Raw genomic sequence first — 17624 nt, 5'->3', positions numbered from 1 at the left:
ACTTAGGCAGGCGAGGAGCAGAAGGGATTACGGGTGAGCCGCCGCCTCTAGCTCCCGGGAGCAATAGCTCAGCCATCAGATGCCATGGGGCTGCCTTCTCTGTTATGAAACCCTTGAACCCGGAGTGGCCGGAGATGCAGCCCTGAGCCTGACAATGCTCAGGAGCTCCCCTTTCTCTCTCAAGGCTCGGGGTCCAGAACTCTTGTTGGGATCAAGGGGTTCGGTACACATATAACTATTATTATAATATCAATAATAATAACAAGTGATGATGAGTTATAATAACATTTGTAGACTGCTTTAAAGTTTATAAATCTTTATAAATATTAGTTTAGTCTCACAATAACCCTGGAAAGTAGATGCCGTTATGGTCCCCATCTTCTGGATGAGGTCATTGTGATAAAATAACATTAATTAAGTAACTTGCCCAGCTAGTAGATGTCTGAGGTCAGATTTGAACTCAGGTCTTCACACTGGTCCAGTTTTAACCACTGCACCATCTCATTGTCTGATGGAGAGCTCAACCTGGAATCAGGAAGATTGGCATGTGAATGCTTAGATGCTTACTAGCTATGCAACCTTGGTTGTCCCTTAACCTCTGTGCCTCAGTTTCTTTATTTGTTAAATGAAGAGTTTAGATTTGATGGTTTCTGAAGTTCCTGTTAACCTCTAAATCTATGGTCCTATGAACTACGTGGCACCTCTCTAGGGCTAGGTCCAGGAACTCTTGCTATTTCACTGCTTCTCTAGGTCTACCATGGTTCTCTGGTTCTCTTGGTTCTCTGGAACCAAGGGGAGGAGAGTTAGTTGGTTCTTGGAGGAAGCTGTGTCAATATGCTGGTCTCTCTCTCAGAAACCAAAGTTTATCAAATCTGGCCTCAGGTACTTCCCAGCTGTGTGACCCTGGACAAATCACTTGACCCCCATTGTCTAACCCTTACTACTCTTCTACCTTGGAACCAATACACAGTATGGATTCCAAGACAGAAGGTAGGAGTTTAAAAAAATAAAAAGAAAGAAACCAAAGTCCACTCTTGGGTTTCTATGTCCTTTGATCTATGCTCAGTTTTCTCCAGATCTCTACTAAAAAAGTTGGAGGAAAGGGGCCAATACTTCTAGAATAAAGGGACTTGGATTCAAATCTCACTTCTGACACTAGCTGTGTGATGATGGGAAAGTTACTTAAACCCTGGTTCTGCCCTCAGTTTCCTCAATGATAAAATGTGGGGGATGGGGGCTAAATGGTTTCTGAGATTTCTTCCAATTCTCAGTTTATGGTTCTGTACCCCCAAGAAAAACTATTGGATTTGAAGTTAGACCTTGTTTGGAATCTCAGCTCTTCTATGTATTACCTAGGTGATCTTCGGATGAATCTCAGTTTCCTTAACTCTAAAATGAAGGGCTTGAACTAAGCTGCTCTCTGAGGAGCACCATTTCTGGACCAGGAATGTTTCCTTCCTAATCTCTACCTCTTAATTTTTCCTAGATTTCTTGAGAGTCAGCTCAAGAGTCACCTTGGGAAGGAAATCTTTATTGGTCCTTCTATCACCTTGTAGCTTCCCTTCCCAAGTCACCTTCTATCCACTTGGTGTGTACATGAACCTGTTCCTTTATACATTATTTCCTCCATTAGAATGGAAGCTCCTTGAGGGCAGAGATTGTTTTATCCCTTTCTTTCAATTTCCATCACTTAGCACAGCATCTGACAAAATAAACACAAAGTATTTAGCTATGGAGTCTGTGAGCTTTTGTACAGATCCAAATTGGTTGTAAATGACAAAAACCCTGGCTAAGGATGTGGGATCCTTCTCCTAAAAGTCTGAGATTTCCTTTCAGAAAGGAAACATCAGGACCAAGAGAACTACTCTGTCTACCCTTCCCATGCCCCAGGAGTCCAGGGAGTAGGGCAGGGGTATGTCTTCTAACAGGATCTTCTCCAGAGGGGTAGGACCCTATCATGATGTGCTAGCATCTAGGGGCTCTCACCCCCATTTACACCCACCCCATCTGTATATAAACCAGTAAAATCTGGTAGGAAAAAAATAAAGAATATTCTTGGCTGTGTTAATGTATTTAGAAATAGAGAAGTGTTGCACAGAAGAGGTTTTACAAAAGAACAAGAAATCTAAGGAAGTTACAAAAGAAAAGGTTAGTGTATGTGTGTGCTGGGTTCGGGAGTTGGTTCACAAATCACAGAATGATCAGAGGACCTCAGATTTGGGAGGGATTTTAGAGGTCATCTAAGTAAAATCTTAACCTTAAAAAGTATTCCGTTAAGGGGGGCAGCTAGGTGCCTCAGGCATAAAGGTGGCAAGTCCTGGGTTCAAATCTAACCTTGGACACTTCCTAGTTATATGATCTTGGGCAAGTCACTTAGCCCCCATTGTCTAACCCTTACCATTCTTCTGCCTTGGAACTAATACATAGATAGTATTGATTCTAAGATGGAAGGTAAGGGTTTTTAAAAAAAAGAATCAGAGTACACTGTGCTGAGAGTTTGGGGGATGCAAAGAAAGGCAAAAGAAAAAAACCCCAAACCAATTATTGCCACCAAAAAGCTTATATCCTAATGAGAGACATAGCATGTAAACAATATATTTTAGAAGATCTCATCAGGGTAAATTGAAAGCCATTGCATCAGGAAGGCACTAACATGGTGAGGATTTGAGACTGGGAAAGACTTTTTACAGAGGGAAGAAAGAATCTGAACTTTTTTTTTAAACCCTTACCTTCTGCCTTAGAACCAATGGCTAGGCAATGGGGGTGAAGTGACTTACCCAGGATCACACAGCTAGGAAGTGTCAGAGGCCAAATTTGAACCTAGGACCTCCCATCTCTAGGCCTGGCTCTCAAACCACTTAGCCACCCTGCCCCCTGAACTGAATCTTGAAGGAAGCCAGAGATGGCAAAGGGAACAATGTGTGAGGAAGCGCAAGGATACCAATATTGCTGTGTGGAGGGGAGGAAAAAGAAAGAGGGAGGAAGATGGCCATTTTTTGAATAGATGTTTTCTAGAAGAGAAGTGCCCATTCTACTGTCTCTAGATAGCATCATTTAGCATTATCAAGGACATCTGTCACATTTGACCCTGAAGTTCTGGAAGGAGGATTCCCCTGTAGTAATAATAGTGAGAGAATTCAGATTCTAGCTGGGTGACCCTGGGCAAGTCACTTGACCCCCATTGCCTAGCCCTTACCCCTCTTCTGCCTTGGAACCAATACACGATATTGATTCTAAGACAAAAGGGAAGAGAGAGAGAGAGAGAGAGAGAGAGAGAGAGAGAGAGAGAGAGAGAGAGAGAGAGAGAGAGAGAGAGAAAGAGAGAGAGAGAGACAGAGGAAGTGTAGATTAAATTTAAAAGTGTGTCCTGAATACATTGTTTTTCTTTCTCAGAGAGCCAGGTTGTTACACATCTACTAGCATACCTTTTGTCTTCCAGTTCCAAAGCAAGAACTCTTTCACCCTGTCCAAATATACTCTCCTACAAGACTATAAACAATTACAAAATTCCCAAACCTCTTCAAAAGTTTTTTTTTTTAATTTGTTGTTATCTTTTGGTTTTATGTAACTTTTCACTCCTGCCCACCTAACTTTGCCCAGGGAGCCCTCCTGGGCAAGGATGAATAAGCAATAATGAAGAAAAAAGAGAGGAAGAAAAAAAGCAGTTTAGGGAAATTCAGCATCTTCAAACCAACTGTGACAGTGACAGTGTATTTATTGCCAAATCGCGTCCTTCCTCTTTTACTGTATCTCTCCTTTACCTGTCTTTCAGGCAGCTCCCATGCCACACCCTGGGCCAGGTCCTCATCCCTCTCTCTTGGGCTATTTCAATCGCCTTCAAACTGGTTGTCCTACTTCAAGTCTCTCCCACTCCAGGCTAGCTTTCGTTTGACTTTCCAAATGGTTTTCCTAACCCATAAGCCTGACCCATCTGCCCCGTGATTTCCAATGGTTCCCTAACGCACTTTATAAGAAATAGTGCTTCAAGTGGTTTTTCTAAAATTTGAAAAAGTAATTTTCTTGAATCTGTGGGGAAGGGAAGTCAGGAGGACTGGAAACTGAAAAGCCATTCAGGAAACTCCCATCAGGCTCGGGGTATTCAAATTCTTTTATATGGTACCAAAAATCAACATGCCTTCCAGGTGCCATACTAAGCAATGATTCAGCTCATCGCCAGTGTGACCTCTGAGTCAAGTGGGGCCCAGATACTTAGCCCTTCTCCAAGAGTACCTGGGAGAAGAAGTCACCTTGTGACTCATCCTCTAACAGGTACCTTGAATTCCTCTAAGGAATGTAGCAGTCACCAGATGAGCATTTTCCTCCTCCCTCTCTCTATATTCCTCAATACACCCATTGGTTTTTCAAGCTGGCCAAGACATCAGTTTATTCCTTGAGGTCCCAAAGCCCTTCAAACTGCTTTTCTGTCAAGGAATTTGTTTTGGTCCTCTCCTCTGTGAAGTCTTTTCTTCCAAGTCTGCTGCAATAGAAAAAACACTGGAGGCAGACCTTGGCTTCAAATCCCCACCATGACATGTGTGGGAACTAAAAAGCCATTTCAAGAAATTTCCCATCAGGTTCAGGGTATTCAAACTCTTTTATATGCTACAAAAAATCAACATGTCTTCCATGTGCCTTGGAACGATGACTTGGAGAAGTCATTGAACTTTGTTGTGCCTCCATTTTCTCATCTGTAAAATGAGAGCAGTTGTACTCAATGGCCTTGGAGGTCCTTGCCAGCTCTAAATTTAGAATCTAGAATTTTTGCTCCTGAGCTAATGTAGTGTTTATTGTCTGTGCCAAGGGTTCCTGATCAAGTAAGGAAGAAAAGAACATTTATTAAATGCCTACTAAGTATCAGGCTCTGTATTAAGCACTTTGCAATGATTATCTCATTTGATCCTCATGAAAACCTCAGAGGTAAGTGCTATTATGAATCCCCTTTTACAGTTGAGGAAACTGAGGCCGGGAGAAAGTCACCCTTCTGGTAAAGTGTCTGAGGATAGATTTGAACTTATATATAATTGACTCCAGGCACAGAGCTCTATCCCCTGCACCATGTGGCTAATGTGGAGTTTATGAACTTAACGAAAAAAATTTTTGTTAACTGCATTTCAATATAATTGGTTTATTTTTTAATCCTCTAGATTTCATTTTACACATTTAAAAACATTTTTTTGAGAAGGGGTCTATAGATTTTGCCAGACTAACAAAGGGGTCCATGACATAAAATGAGATTAAGAATCTGTGAATTACAATACACTCTATCTTGACTCTCATCCATCCATTGCTCATCTCTTACTCAACTATTTGATATAATTTAGTCTAGTGAAAAGAAAGATTGGACATCAGGAGACCAGAGTTCAAGTACTAACTTAATTACTAACCAGCTGTGAGATCTGGGAAGTTATTTTGCCTTTTCAGATTATTTTTTCAGGGAATGGGGCAGAACCAAGACCTCTTCCAACCCTAGCATTCTAGAATTATGAGTTTCCTTCTTGTGGAAGGCAACGATCATATGTCAAAGTCATCTTCATTATCCAAAGTATTCAATCCAGAGCTTGGCACAATAATGAGCCCAATTATTTGTTGACTGATTGAATCCAGTTACTCTGTCATAACTCACTTAACTCGTGCAGTATTTGGCATTGTTTCGAGGGACACAGCTCTGACTCAATAGTCCTGAACCACCTGTCAGGCTTTCCGCAAACCCTAACCCCAGGTCATGGTGTGAGAGATCAGCTATCAGTCAGCAAGGGCCTCTTCCCTTATGAAGGAGACCAAACAGACCCAAGTGGAGAGCTCCTAAGAGTTTTCTCTTAGCCATCAGCTAACCAGGCATTATGGCGCCATGAACAATTTTCTATCCCTGGACTCTAGAGAGAAATCTACAATCCAATGAAACAAATAGGTAGTCAGGCAATGAATCAGTGAGATTTATTAAACAAGAAGCCATTTGTTAAGTATTGCCTTAAATCCTGGGGATGAAAAAATCTGCAAAAGTGGTCCCTGCCCTCGAGGACATTCTACTCTCTGTCATGGGGGTACCAGGAACTCCAGAGCACCTTCCCTGGCACTGACCAGCTTAGAGAGCTACCTGGAGCATCCAGAGGTTGAGAGGCTCATCCAGAAGTCATCCAACCAATTATATGTTAGAGGCAAAACTGAAAACCCAGCTCTATCTGCCTCGACAGTCAGCTCTCTCTCCACTCTACCACTCTGATTCTCAATGGGGGAATATGTAAATAACTAAACTGTGTATAAATCGACTTACCTAGCTATACATTTTTTATAGAGGATACTAAGCACCTACTACATATGAGGCTCTGTGATATGGGCTGGGGATAAAAAAGGCAATAACTAAATAGTTCCTGCTCTCAAGGTGGGTGCTGGACCTCATTGGCAGTCTCTAGGTGCCTATAGATCCCTTCTTATAATACTGATTTTTAAAAAACACTTACTTTCCATTTTAGCATCAGTGATTCCACAGCAGAAAAGTGGCAAAGGCTAGGCAATGAGAGTTAAGTGACTTGCCCAGGGCCACATAGCTAGGAAATGTCTGAGGACAGATTGGAACCCAGGACCTCCTGTCTCTCAACCCAGCTCTCAATCCACTGAGCCACCTACCTAGCCCCATAATATTGTTTTTAAATGATAAATAACAGTTTAAAGATCTGTTCAACATATGGCAGCATACATCTTTGGCATGTTAGTGATGAATTGTCATTTGAATAGTAGAGGATAAAGGAGTTCAGAGGAGGGATGGATCACTGGGAGCCTGAGGGCTGGGGGAAGGCCACTTGCAAGTCATTTCCCCCTTTAAGCCACAATTTCCCCATCTCTTAAAATAGCCCTAGTTTTTCTGAACTGTATGACTCCTAAAGTCCCTTTGAGTTCTAACACCTCTATGAGAATTGGTGGTCCAGGGGCCAATCTAAGTCTAATTAAGTGTCCTAAGCTTTCAGGAAATATTCTTCTACCAATTCATCATGCCAATGTTTATCATGTTTTCTACTTAAGAGTGATTTCTCCATCTATTGACTCAGTTCTCTTGTTCACTATTCCTTCTTCCTTAGTTTACTTTCTGTGCACCTGGTTACACTTTATGTTTTTCCCTGAACTGGCTAGACTAGTTTTTTTTTCTTTTCTTTCTTTCTTTCTTTCTTTCTTTCTTTCTTTCTTTCTTTCTTTCTTTCTTTCTTTCTTTCTTTCTTTCTTTCTTTCTTTCTTTCTTTCTTTCTTTCTTTCTTTCTTTCTTTCTTTCTTTCTTTCTTTCTTTCTTTCTTTCTTTCTTTCTTTCTTTCTTTCTTTCTTTCTTTCTTTCTTTCTTTCTTTCTTTCTTTCTTTCTTTCTTTCTTTCCCTTCCTTCCTTTTTTATGTTTATCTTCCATTTTAAAATCAATACTGTATTTTGGTTCCAAGGCAGAAGAGAAGTTAGGACTGGACAATTGAGGTTAAGTGACTTACCCAGAGTCACACAGCAAGGAAGTGTCTGAGGCCACATTTGAATCCAGGACTTATTGCCTCTATCCACTGAGCCACCTAGTTGTCCCTAGACTAGTTTCTTTGAATCTCAAATCTAACCTAAGAAAAATGGTAAAATTCCATTTCTGAAAAAATAAAATAAAATAAATTTTAAAAAATTCCATTTCTGGCTTCCCTTTTCCTCGATTAGACCAGGCTTGAATAATCCTGTATAAGTCTTGGGATCAAAGGATTGTGCTTGAAGAGCCCTCAGAGAGTATTGATTCTGATCTTTCCATTTTATAGGAAAGAAAATTGAGCCCCAGAGAAATTATGGGACTTACCTGAAAATACATGAGCAGTATACATATTGGAGGCAGGATTAAAAAATAGGATCTTTGTTTTAAATCCAATGTTCTTTCCTTTTTCTTAAAAATAAAATAAAGATAAATAACCAAATACATATATAAAATATTACATAATCTTTATTGCTTAACAAAGTAGAATTAAATGAAATAATAGACAACAAACACCTGAAAATGCATTTAGTCTCTGTCCCTTTCCAAGTCTATTTGAAATTGTCACCTTTGGTTTTGTTTTCATTTGAGTGCATGTATATGCATCCACATATAAGTACACATATGCACAAATATATGAATGTGCATTTAAATGATTAATTCTTATACATATGTGTGCATAGACACATGTTGTACATATATATGAATGGATACATATCAGGGCTGAGGTGAGAATTGTCTTTTTTAATTACAATTTAATTTTTTCAATGAATAGAAATCTATTTGCTTTTCCTCCTACCTCATTGGGAAAAAAAGAACAACAATTTTTTTGCAACTATGATGTATCATCAAGCAAAACAAATTCTCTCAATGACTACATATATAAAAATACACGTCTCCTTCTGCCCAGTAAATCTGTCATATCTCTGTAATGGATTGCATGGTTCCTCATCAGTCCTCTGGAATCATGGATGGTCATTGTATTGATCATAGTTCTCATAGCTTTCAAAATTGTTTGCCTTTACAGGGTGGGTGTTACTGCATAAATTGTTGTGGTTCTGCTCATTTCATTCTTCATCTGCTCATAAAAGTCTTCAGAATTGTTCATTTTTATAACATTGATGCTACAGTATAAATTCCTATAAACATCAATGAATTCTTTTTGAGTGAATTTCACTGTGATAGGGAACTTCTTGAGAGGAATCCCCTTCCACATCAGCATCTGCAGTTTGACATAGAGTCTCAGAGAACTTCCTGGGGCATTGAAAATGACTTGCCCAGAGTCATTTAGCCAGTATGTGTCAGAGGCAGGATGAGAATTTGACTTTTCCTGCTTTAATAGCTGACTTGCTATCCACTACACTTACATACCTGTACCTCACAAGTCTTGATAATGATGAGAGGGATTCAATTATACAGGGAGAGCTAGAACTTCTCCCTGCCAGGACCAGAGAAGTTATTAATTTTAAAGAACCTTAATGATCATTTTATCCTTTAAATAGTGGCAGAACCAACAAGAGACATTGCATTTTTTACTTTACTGTCATTGACAGAAAGGGATGGGTCTCTTGGGGCAAAGTATCTACTACCCCCATCTTAGAATTTGTACTAAAGAAGGAAAGAAAGCTGGGACTAGTCCTGACGTGTACTCTAGATTTGGGGAGAGATTTCAAAGAGTTCAGAGAAAGAGAAAGTAGTCTAACATTTTATGGGGTTGACATCCCAAAGGCAAAAACTTCTAAAGAATGAAATTCTGAAAATGCAGAGAAAAATAATTCTGAATAGAGAGAAAATGTGCTTTGGTATAAAGAAGCCTCTGGTGCATTGTGCTGTGTTGGCTCCACCCAATTTAATAATTTTCTAATGACTTCTAACTCTCTCCTTACCTGTCCTTATTCCCATATCCAATCAACTGTGGAGTCCTGATATTTCTATCTCTATAACATCTTTCACATCCAGCACCTTTACTCTATTCACACAATTGCCACCTTAGTTTTTTTGTGGTTCCTTATCACCTCTTGTTTAGGCTATTGTAATCACTTCCTAATTGGTGATTTTATCTTATATTTTTCTCCACCTCAATCCATCTTCTACCTAGTTGCCAAATGATTTTCTTACACTTAGATTTTACCATATCACTCCCCAAATCAATAAATTTACAAGAATTCCTTATTGCCTCCAATAAAAAACATAAACCTCCCCCTTTCGGTTTTTAAAGCATCTTTACAATATGGTTCTAATTTATATTTCTAGCCTTATTATACCTTACTGTCCTTCCCACTCTCAACAGTCCAGATAAACTGGTCTTCTCTCTGTTCTTCACACAAGCCACTGTGTCTCCAGGTTCCCTGTCTTTGCAGTAGAAGTCTTGCATACCTGGAATGAACTCTTTCTTCACCTCCATCTTATAGAATGCCTAAGTCTTTCAAAAAGTAGTTTAAGGGGACAGCTGGGTATCTCAGTGGATTGAGAGCCAGGCCTAGAGATGGGAGGTCCTACATTCAAATATGGCCTCAGACACATCCCAGCTGTGTGACCCTGGGCAAGTCACTTGACCCCCATTGCCTAGCCCTTACCCCAATTCTGCCTTGGAGCCAATACACAGTATTGACTCCAAAATGGAAGGTAAGGGTTTTATAAAATAAATTGTAGACTTCCGGTCAAGATGGCGGCTTAGAAGCTGTGAAAGTTCAGACCTCAGAAACCCTTCCTTACCAATTGCAAACTGAGAGCTCCTAGGACACCAAAATTCAAGCTGAACAACAGGACAGACCCAGGGAACCCTCCTCCCTGACCTGGATCAAAAGGTATGGCCCCCCAAAAGCCAAAACCCTAGATCACTTGGATCTAAGGGGCAGGCAGAAGGAAGGTCCCAGGACCCATCCCCCCCAACCCAGAGTGCTGAACCCACGGCAGCAGCGGGAATTTCAGGGTCGGCAAAAGGGCCCCAGGGCTGACTATTTTGAAGGACTCACCTTGAAAGCAACCTGAGCCAGTCTCCGGGACGCCCAACACAGACGGCAGGGAAATAGAGAGAAAGGGGAAGCCTGTAGCCCCCTGGCTGTGTCCTTCCAACTGAGTCTCAAGGGAGGTCCCAGCTTTAGGGCACCAGCTGAACCCAATCCCATCAGAAGCCCTCAGAGCTACTGAAAGGAGAGAAACCTTAGGGCCAGCAAAGGGGTTGCTCCCAAGAGCTTACCTTGAAAGTAACCCGGGCCAGTCTCTGGGCATTCAACACAGATTGTGGAGGAGAAGGTTGTTTTTTTCTGGTTTTTTTTTTGGCTCGGGGATCATTTGGCCCACCCCAGCTGAACCTAATCCCATCAGGAGCCCTCAGAGCCCAGGGAGGCCATGACCCCTCCCCCCTTAGAAAGCAGAGTCTTCTGAAAGAACCAGCTGAACCTAATCCCATCAAAAGTCTCCAGAACACAGGGAAGCCCAGGCTCCCCACCCATCCTCATTGACTGCTGGACTTTAAGCCAATCAAAAGCCTCCAGAGGACAGGAAGCTCAAACCCCCAACAACCCTCCCCCAGAGACTACACCAAGAGATCTTCTGTTAAAGCTCCAAGAGGGGAGACTGATAGAAGTCCTCCCCAAAACAAAGAAAATGAGAGGAACAAGAGCACAGACAAATATGGGGAGGAAAGAAGGGGTGAATGTGAGCAAACAACAGAAAAAGAAGAAAGAAACTACAATAGACAGCTACTACTCACCAAATGGAACAGAGGGGGAGAGATCAGCAAACGATAAACCAGAAATCCCAGCGAATTGGATACGGGCTGTAGAAGAACTCAAAACACAACTAAGAGAGGCTGAAGACAATTGGGAAAAGAACTTAAAAATTAAGATAAGTCACTTGGAAACAGAGGCACTTGAACTAAAATAAGAAAATAGTGTCTTGAAAGCCAAAATCAACCAGCTGGAAAATGAGGCAAAGGAGATGAAAGATGAGGCAAAGGAGATGAAAGATGAGGTAAAGAGGATGAAAGACGATCTTCAAAGAAAATCAGACCAGAAGGAAAAAGATGACCAAAAAGCCAGAGATGAAATCCAATCTTTAAGAACCAGAATACAACAACTATAATCAAGTGACCTCACAAGGCAGCAGGACACTATAAAACAAAACAAAAAGAATGAAAAAATTGAGGAAAATGTGAAGTATCTCATTCACAAAACAGATGATTTAGAAAAGCGTTCAAGAAGAGACAATTTAAGAATAATTGGACTACCAGAAGACCAGGACAAAAGAAAAAGCCTGGACATAATACTAGAGGAAATTATCCAGGAAAACTTTCCCGAGATCCTAGAACAAGAGGGGAAAGTGGAGATTGAAAGAATCCACAGATCACCCCCTGTATTTAATCCCCAATGGACAACACCAAGAAATGTTATGGCCAAATTCAAAAACAATCAGATGAAAGAAAAGATATTACAAGCTGCCAAGAAGAAGCCATTCAGATACCATGGAAACACGGTGAGGTTAACACAGGATCTGTCTGCGTCCACACTGAAGGACCGAAAGGCATGGAATACGATATTCCAGAAAGCAAGGGAACTAGGTCTACAACCAAGAATAAAATACCAATTAAAACTGACTATATTCTTACAGGGGAAAGTATGGTCATTCAACACAACAGAAGAGTTCCAAGCATTCATAAATAAAAGACCAGACCTGAACAGAAAATTTGATGTCCAACCAAAGAACTCAAGAGAATCATCAAAAGGTAATTAAAAAAGAGGGGGAAAAAACAAACAAAACAACAACAAAAATTTTATAAGAGACTCAATAAGTTAAAATGATATGTATCCCTATAAGAAAAGAGGTCATTGGTAACTCTTAAAAACTGTTGCTATCACCTGAGCAGCTAGAAGAATTATACTCAGAGGGAACAGTGACAAACTATATAGGATGAAAGGACAAGACATAAATAGGTATATAGATATATGCATACATAAATACATATACATGTGTATGTATATATATACATATACATGACTAGAGATAAAAAAGAAAAGAGGTTATGACTAAAAGAAATGGGAAAAGAAACAAATGGGGGTAAATTTATATGTCACAAAGAATCTCATGGCGGGGGGGGGGGGAGAACATCGATACATTGGAAGGGTAAAGAAGTTGGAGACAGGAAATACTCAACTCTTACGTACTTTGAAACTGACCCAAAGAGGGAAGAACAACCCAATCCATTGGGGAAGAGAATAGATTTGCGCCCTATAGGGGAGTAGAAGGGTAAAAAATGGACTGGTGGGGAGGGAAGCAGTACAAGGGAGGGAGAGGGTGGGGGGGATTTTAAAAAGACTACTGGGGAAAATAAGGGAGTGAATAAGAAGAGAGGGGGTAGAAAGGGAAGTAAAATAAGGGAGGGAACGGGAGGGGGGGAAGGCTGACTATAAACAAACATTGGTATAGAAGGAAATAGTGAAAGAAGAAAAGGCAGGACCAGGAGTAGAAATCAAAATGCTGGGAAATACACAGCTAGTAATCACAACTCTGAATGTGAATGGAATGAACTCACCCATAAAACGCAAGCAAATAGCAGAGTGGATTAGAATCCAAAACCCTACCATATGCTGTCTGCAAGAAACACACATGAGGAAGGTAGATACACATAGGGTGAAAGTAAGAGGATGGAGCCAAACCTATTGGGCATCAAATGATAAAAAGAAGGCAGGAGTAGCAATCGTGGATATTGGACAAAGCCAAAGTAAAAATAAATCTAGTTAAAAGAGATAGGGAAGGTAATTACATCCTGATAAAAGGCAGTATAGACAACGAGGAAATATCTGTACTCGATATGTATGCACCAAATGGCAGAGCATCCAAATTTTTAAAGGAGAAACTAGAGGAGCTCAAGGATGAAATAGATAGAAAAACTATACTAGTGGGAGATCTGAACCTTCCCCTATCCGAACTAGATAAATCAAATAAAAAAATAAATAAGAAAAAGGTGAGAGAAGCAAATGAAATCTTGGAAAAATTAGAGTTAGTAGACATATGGAGAAAAATAAATAGGGACAAAAAGGAATACACCTTCTTTTCAGCAGTACATGGTACATTCCCCAAAATTGATCATGTACTAGGGCACAAAATCATTGCAAACAAATGCAAAAGGGCAGAAATAATAAATGCAACCTTCTCAGACCACAGTGCAATAAAAATGATAATTAGTAAGGGTACATGGATAGATAAATAAAAAATTAATTGGAAATTAAACAATATGATTCTCCAAAACCAGCTAGTTAAAGAACAAATCATAGAAACAATTAATAACTTCATTGAAGAAAATGACAATGGTGAGACATCCTTTCAAAACCTATGGGATGCAGCCAAAGCAGTACTCAGGGGGAAATTTATGTCCTTGAGTTCATATATAAACAAATTAAGAAGGGCAGAGGTCAATGAATTGGGCATGCAAATTGAAAAACTAGAAAGTGAACAAATTAAAAATCCTCAGATGAAGACTAAATTAGAGATCCTAAAAATCAAAGGAGAAATTAATAAAATTGAATGTCAAAGAATTATTGATTTAATAAATAAGACTAGAAGCTGGTACTTTGAAAAAACAAATAAAATTGACAAAGTACTAGTCAGTCTAATTTTAAAAAAAGGAAAGAAAAAAAACCAAATTGATAGTATCCAAGATGAAAAGGGAGACCTCACCTCTAATGAAGAGGAAATCAAGGCAATCATTAAAAACTACTATGCCCAATTATATGGCAAAAAAATGGCAGTCTAAGTGATATGGATGAATATTTACAAAAATATAAATTGCCTAGACTAAAAGAAGAAGAAATAAATTACCTAAACAACCCCATATCAGAAAAAGAAATTGAACAAGCCATCAAAGAACTCCCTAAGAAAAAATCCCCAGGTCCAGACGGATTCACAAATGAATTCTATCAAACATTCAAAGAACAGCTAACCCCAATACTATACAAACTATTTGACAGAATAAGCCAAGAAGGGGTTCTACCAAATTCTTTTTACGACACAAACATGGTACTGATCCCAAAGCCAGGCAGGTTAAAAACAGAGAAAGAAAACTATAGGCCAATCTCCCTAATGAATATAGATGCAAAAATCTTAAATAGGATACTAGCAAAAAGACTCCAGCAAGTCATCATAAGGGTTATTCACTATGATCAGGTAGGATTCATTCCAGGAATGCAAGGATGGTTCAATATTAGGAAAACCATCCACATAATTGACCATATAAACAAGCAAACCGACAAAAATCACATGATTATTTCAATAGATGCAGAAAAAGCCTTTGACAAAATACAACACCCATACCTATTGAAAACACCAGAAAGTATAGGAATAGAAGGGCCTTTCCTAAAAATAATAAACAGTATATACCTAAAACCATCAGCAAACATTATCTGCAATGGGGAAAAACTCAAAGCCTTCCCAATAAGATCAGGAGTCAAACAAGGATGCCCATTATCACCTTTATTATTTAATATTGTACTAGAAACACTAGCAGTAGCAATTAGAGAAGAAAAAGAAATTGAAGGTATTAAAATTGGCAATGAGGAGACCAAGCTGTCACTCTTTGCGGATGATATGATGATTTACTTAAAGAATCCCAGGGAATCAACCAAAAAGCTAATCGAAATAATCAACAACTTTAGCAAAGTTGCAGGATACAAAATAAACCCACACAAGTCATCATCATTTCTATATATCTCCAACCCAGTTCAGAAGCAAGAATTAGAAAGAGAAATTCCATTTAAAGTCACCCGAGACAATATAAAATACTTAGGAATCTATCTGTTGAGACAAACACAGGAACTATATGAACACAACTACAAAACACTCTCCACACAATTAAAACTAGATCTAAACAATTGGAAAAAACATTGATTGCTCATGGGTGGGACGAGCTAACATAATAAAAATGACCATCCTACCCAAACTTATCTATCTATTTAATGCCATACCCATTGAACTACCAAAAAACTATTTTACTGAATTAGAGAAAACCATAACAAAGTTCATTTGGAAGAATAAAAGATCAAGGATATCCAGGGAAATCATGAAAAAAAAATACAAAGGAAGGTGGCCTTGCGGTCCCAGATCTCAAACTATATTACAAAGCAGTGGTCATCAAAACAATTTGGTACTGACTAAGAGACAGAAAGGAGGATCAGTGGAATAGACTTGGGGTAAATGACCTCAGTAAGACAGTCTTTGACAAACCCAAAGACCCCAGCTTTTGGGACAAAAATCCAGTATTTGATAAAAACTGCTGGGAAAATTGGAAGACAGTGTGGGAGAGATTAGGTTTGGATCAACATATCACACCCTACACCAAAATAAACTCAGAATGGGTGAATGACTTGAACATAAAGAAGGAAACTATAAGTAAATTAGGTGAGCACAGAATAGTATACATGTCAGACCTTTGGGAAGGGAAAGATTTTAAAACCAAGCAAGACTTAGAAAGAGTCACAAAATGCAAAATAAATAATTTTGACTACATCAAATTAAAAAGTTTTTGTACAAACAAAACCAATGTAACTAAAATGAGAAGGAAAGCAACAAATTGGGAAACAATCTTCATAACAAAAACCTCTGACAAAGGTCTAATTACTCAAATCTATAAAGAGCTAAACCAGTTGTACAAAAAATCAAGCTATTCTCCAATTGAAAAATATGCAAGGGACATGAATAGGCAATTTTCAGTTAAAGAAATCAAGACTATTAATAAGCACATGAAAAAGTGTTCTAGATCTCTTATAATCAGAGAGATGCAAATCAAAACAACTTTGAGGTATCACCTCACACCTAGCAGATTGTTCAACATGACAGCAAAGGAAAGTAATGAATGCTGGAGGGGATGTGGCAAAGTAGGGACATTAATGCATTGCTGGTAGAGTTGTGAATTGATCCAACCATTCTGGAGGGCAATTTGGAACTATGCCCAAAGGGCGATAAAAGACTGTCTGCCCTTTGATCCAGCCATAGCACTGCTGGGTTTGTACCCCAAAGAGATCATAAGGAAAAAGACTTGTGCAAGAATATTCATAGCTGCGCTCTTTGTGGTGGCCAAAAATTGGAAAATGAGGGGATGCCCTTCAATTGGGGAATGGCTGAACAAATTGTGGTATATGTTGGTGATGGAATACTATTGTGCTCAAAGGAATAATAAAGTGGAGGAGTTCCATGGAGACTGGAACAACCTCCAGGAAGTGATGCAGAGTGAAAGGAGCAGAACCAGGAGAACATTGTACACAGAGACTGACACATTGTGGTACAAGAGAACGTAATGGACTTCTTCAGTAATGGCTTTACAATGTCCCTGAACAACTTGCAGTGATCTACGAGAAAAAAAAAAAAACTATCCTCAAGCAGAGGACAAACTGAGGGAGTAAAAACACCGAGGAAAAGCAGGGACATGATTGAGGAGAGACGCTAAATGAGCGCCCTAATGCAAATACCAACAACAAGGAAATGGGTTCAGAGCAAGGACACATGTGATACCCAGTGGAATCGCACGTTGGCTAGGGAAGGGGAGGCGGGGGGTTGGTGGGGGGGGGAAGAAAAGAAAATGATCTGTTTCCAATGAACAATGTATAAAAATGACCAAATAAAATAATGTTTAAACAAATAAATAAATAAAATAAATTGTAAAAAATGTAGTTTAAGTTCCACCTTTGAACTGAACCCTTTCCTGGACCCCCTTCCAACTGCTAGTGCTCTTCTCATGACTCTCTTTTATTTAACTATATTATATTTGTAATGTGGGGTTCAATATGTATTTTGTATTCTATATATATATATATATTCTAACATGTACTTATGTACAGGTTTTATTCTCTAATAAAATAGAAGTTTCTTAACAGGAAGGATTGTTTTATTTTTTGTCTGCATCCCCAGCACAGAGCTCTGTATAGAAATCACAGTAGATGATTCATAAATATTTGTTTATTGATCAAGTTGGATAAAAGCACAGATGGTATTGTTAAGTAATTTGTCAATGGGCACATTAGGTGAATGTTTGGTTTCAAAAGTATCGGGCTAGGACATTGGGGCAAAACAAATGCTATATTTAATAGGAATAAAAGTAAAGTCTTAAAATTGAGTTTTAAAAAACAAACCTAAAGTATTGTAAAGGAAGTACTG

The sequence above is a fragment of the Monodelphis domestica genome, chromosome 7, assembly GCF_027887165.1.
Source record: "Monodelphis domestica isolate mMonDom1 chromosome 7, mMonDom1.pri, whole genome shotgun sequence".
NCBI classification, from domain to species: Eukaryota; Metazoa; Chordata; class Mammalia; order Didelphimorphia; family Didelphidae; genus Monodelphis; species Monodelphis domestica.
The sequence above is the reverse complement of the archived record's forward strand: the minus strand, read 5'-3'. Positions refer to the sequence as shown.